The sequence below is a fragment of the Colobus angolensis genome, unplaced genomic scaffold (genome assembly GCF_000951035.1).
Source record: "Colobus angolensis palliatus isolate OR3802 unplaced genomic scaffold, Cang.pa_1.0 Scaffold56, whole genome shotgun sequence".
NCBI classification, from domain to species: domain Eukaryota; kingdom Metazoa; phylum Chordata; class Mammalia; order Primates; family Cercopithecidae; genus Colobus; species Colobus angolensis.
In genome coordinates this window covers 5,286,159-5,291,097 of record NW_012119154.1, presented here as the reverse complement: position 1 = coordinate 5,291,097, position 4,939 = coordinate 5,286,159, and positions in this window count along the sequence as shown.

The window sequence follows — 4,939 nt, the reverse complement described above, 5'->3', positions numbered from 1 at the left end:
GCTGCACTCCAGCCTGGGCCACAAAGCAAGACTCCGTCTCAAAAAAAAAAAAAAAGAAAAATGAATACTTAATTTATTAAAGTTACAAATCCAAAAAGCCTAGATTTTACTCAAACTTTTACACTGAACTCAGACAACTTACTCTACTTGGAGGTCTAATTTTAAAGGCCTGCGAGGCCTACAACATAACATTTTCAAACATAAAATGTTAACTATTTAAACAATTTTATCAAGACTACACTTTCAGGGATCATTTCTACAGTTCATTACTAGAGAAGTTTCTCCAAAACGGCAGAGTACCAAACTTTTTTTTAATTAAAAAAAAAAATTTTATCAAGTGAGAACTATTGCAAACCCCTCCCACAAACCCGAACAAAATATATTCAATTTTAAGTATAATTGTTAGACTTAAGAAGACAACATTTTTGTATTTTAACATGTCAAGAAAAAAAAATTTCCTGAGAATAACTTATAAATCTAAAAAATTAAACTTATAGTGACTCTTAGGTACTCTCTAATGTCCGCAAAATAAAATAACTACAGTAAGGTTTCAACTTAAATTCACAAGTATAAATCAGTATTCAGTAACTTATACATTTTAAATTGAAATCATAAGACTAATATAAGTGCTGGACATGGTGGCTCATACCTGTAATCCCAGCACTTTGGGAGGTCAAGGTGGGAGGATGCTTGAGCTCAAGAGTTCAAGACTAGCGTGGGCAACATGATGAAACCCCATCTCTACAAAAAATACAAAAATTAGCCAGGTGTGGTGGCGCATGCCTGTAGTCCCAGCTACTTGGGACGTTGAGGTGGGAGGACTCCTTGAGCCTGGGAAGTCAAGGCTACAGTGAGCAGTGTTCATGCCACTACACTCCAGCCTGGGTGACAGAGTGAGGCTCGGTCTAGGGGGAAAAAAAAAAAAGACCAATATATTACTCTAAATTCTAATATTAAAAACACTTAAGAAGTTGGGCACAGTGGCTCACACCTGTAATCCCAGCACTTTGGGTGGTCGAGGCAGGAGGCCTGCTTGAGTCCAGAAGTTTGAGACCAGGCCGGGCGCGGTGGCTCAAGCCTGTAATCCCAGCACTTTGGGAGGCCGAGATGGGTGGATCACGAGGTCAGGAGATCGAGACCATCCTGGCTAACACGGTGAAACCCCGTCTCTACTAAAAAATACAAAAAACGAGCCGGGCGAGGTGGCGGCGCCTGTAGTCCCAGCTACTCGGGAGGCTGAGGCAGGAGAATGGCGTGAACCCGGGAGGCGGAGCTTGCAGTGAGCTGAGATCCGGCCACTGCACTCCAGCCCGGGCGACAGAGCGAGACTCCGTCTCAAAAAAACAGAAAAAAAAAAAGAAGTTTGAGACCAGCCCAGGACACATGGCAAAACCCTGTCTCTACAAAAAAATAGAAAAACTGGCTGGGTGTGGTGGCATGCACTTGTAGTCCCAGCTACTTACTTGGGAGGTTGGCGTGGGAGGATCACTTGAGCCCAGGAGGTCGAGACTGCAGTGAGCCAAGATCAGGCCCTGTACTGCAGCCTGGGCAACAGAGTGAGACCCTGTCTCAAAAAATTAATTAAATTTAAAAAAGAAAAAAAAAATCACTTTAAATATCAAACATAGGTCACTACCACATCAATTCCTTGTTCTGAAAACTGGTAATTGAAAAGAACGAATTAAGCTTTTAGCATTTAACATGTCTTTCTGGGAAGAATAATAGTCAATATGGGAAAGCTATTCTTTTTTGTTGTTGTTTTTGAGACAGGGTCTCACTTTGTAGCCCAGGCTAGAGTGCAGTGGTGTGATCACGGTTCACTGCAGTCCTGACTTCCTTGGCTCCAGTGACCTTCCTACCTCAGCCTCCCCAAGTAGCTGGGACTACAGGCATGCAGCAGCACACCGACTAAGTTTTTTCAATCTTTTTGTAGAGACGGGCTCTCCTTATGTTGCCCAGGCTGCTCTTGAACTCCTGGGCTCAAGCGATCTGCCTACCTTGGCCTCCCAAAGTACCAGGATTACAGGAATGAGTCACTGTACCCAGCCCAGGAGAGCTACTCTTCAAGGAAGAACATTCACTAACAAATGTAGAAACTACAATAGAACTAGGTAAAAAATCATTTTGTAACCCTCAATAATACAACTGATTGAGGAAAGAATCAACAACAGTGGATATTTACAAAATGCCAATTACTCCATAAATTACCTCTAACTGAAAATGGAAAAAGATGTTCCTATCAGCACCTCAAATTGATCAATTTAGCATCACTAATACTGGATAACCTGACATTATGTACTTTATACAGAAAATAAAGTATATACCATCAACCACAAAGTATCTCAAAAATATGCTGAACCTAAATCTAATCAAGCCTGTAGAAATAAATCAGAGTTTAAGAAAATACAAGAGACAAAGCTGGGTGCAGTGGCTCACACCTGTAATTCCAGCACTTTGGGAGACCAAGCTGGCAGGATTCCTTCAGCCCAAGAGTTTGAGACCAGCCTGGGCAATATACTGGGACTCTGTGCCTACAAATAAATTTTAAACTTATAGTCATAGCTGGGACTACAGGCACATGTCACCACACCCAGCTAACTTTCTGTATTTTTTGTAGAGACAGGGGTCATGATGCCCAGGCTGGTCTTGAACTCCTAGGTTCAAGTAATCCACCCACCTCGGCCTCCCAAAGTGCTAGGATTTATAGATATGAACCACCATACCTGGCAGGAAATTGGCTTTTTTTTTTTTTTTTTTGGTGACAAGGTCTCAGTCACTCAGATTGGAGTGCAGTAGTGTAATCTTGGCTCACTGCAACCTCTGTCTCCCAGACTCCAGTGATCCTCACACCTCTTCCTCCCTTATAGGTGGGACGACAGGCATGCGCCACCACTAATTTTTTGCATTTTTGGTAGAGATGGGGTTTCACCGTGTTGCCTACACTGGTCTCTAACTCAACTCAACTCAACTGATCCTCCCACCTCAGACTCTCAAAGTGCTGGGATTACAGGTGTGAGGCACCGTGCCCGGCTGGCAGGAAATTTTTAACATATTAAAACATGAATTGTCTAAAACATGACAATGGTATTGTGATTATGTAGGTGAATGTCCCTATTTTTAAGAAACGCACGTTGAAATATTCAGAAATGAAGTGTTATGATGTTTATAACCTATGTTGAAATGATTCAACATGAAAAGTCATAGCTAGAGTCGGGTGTGGTGGCTCACATTGGCACTTTGGGAGGCCGAGGCTGGCAGATCACTTAAGGTCAGGAGTTCAAGACCAGTTTGGCCAACATGGTCAAACCACATCTCTACTAAAAATACAAAAATTAGCTGGGCGCGGCCAGGCACGGTAGCTCACGCCTGTAATTCCAGCACTTTGGGAGGCCAAGGCGGGTAGATCACAAGGTCAGGAGATTGAGACCATCCTTGCTAACATGGTGAAATCCTGTCTCTACTAAAAATACAAAAAACTAGCCAGGCGTGGTGGCACACGCCTGTAGTCCCAGCTACACAGGAGGCTGAAGCAGGAGAATCACTTGAACCCGGGAGGCGAAGGTTGCAGTGAGCCGAGATCGCACCATTGCACTCCAGCCTGGGCAACAGAGCGAGACTCCATCTCAAAACAAAACAAACAAACAAACAAAAACAGCTCGGTGTGGTAGCGTGTGCCGGTAATCCCAGCAACTTGGGAGGCTGAGGCAGGAGAATCACTTGAACTCGGGAGGTGGAGGCTGCAGTGAACCGAGATCGCACCACTGCACTCCAACCTGGGCAACAGAGCGAGACTCCATCTTAAAACAAAACAAACAAAAACAGCTGGGTATGGTAGCGTGTGCCTGTAATCCCAGCAACTCGGGAGGCTGAGGCAGGAGAATCACTTGAACTCGGGAGGTGGAGGTTGCAGTAAGGCAAGATTGCACCACTGCACTCCAGCCTGGGCAAGAGTGAGATTCCATCTCAAAAAAAATAATAATAATAAAGAGTCATAGCTAGTGATATAGGAAGCAAATACGGTAAAATATAACAACTGCTGAACTAGGGGGTAGATATATAGACATTCATTTTATTTTTTAAATTTTTTAGGTGTCTGCAATCATTCATAATAAAAAGTTGAAAAAATGCCAAATAATGCCGGGTACAATGGCTCATGACTATAATCCTAGCACTTTGGAAGGCCAAGGCAGGAGGATCACAAGGTCAGGAGTTCGAGACCAGCCTGGCCAACGTGGTGAAACCCCCATCTCTACTAAAAATACAAAAAAAACTAGCTGAGCATGGTGGCATGCGCCTGTAGTCCCAGATACTTGTGAGGCTGGGACATGAGAATCACCTGAATCCAGGAAGCGGAGGTTGCATTGAGCTGAGATCCCGCCACTGTACTCTAGTCTGGGCAATAGGGGGAGACTCCATGTTAAAAACAAACAAAACACAGGCTGGGCACGGTGGCTCACACCTGTAATCCTAGCACTTTGGAGGTCAAGGTGAGCGGATCACGAGGTCAAGAGTTTGAGACCAGCCTGACCAACATAGTGAAACCCCGTCTCTACTAAAAATACAAAAATTAGCTGGGCGTAGCGCACGCCTGTAATCCCAGTTACCTGGGAGGCTGGAGCAGGAGAATCGCTTGAACCGAGAGGTGGAGGTTGCAGTGAGCCAAGATCGCATCACTGCATTCCAGCCTGGGCAACAGGGTGAGACTCTGTTTCAAAAACAAACAAACAAACAAACAAACAAACAAACAAACAAACCAGATAATGCAGATTCCTCACTGGACCTTGAAGAAAGCAAATGGCGGGACGGTGTTGCTGTAGTATACTCAACTCATCTCTGTAAATTATATAAAGATGACTTAAAATATATATTTTAAGTCAATATGAGCTTGTGTAGGAATAGAAAAAGTGTGGAAGAATGGCAAACTTGGTACCAGTTAGCT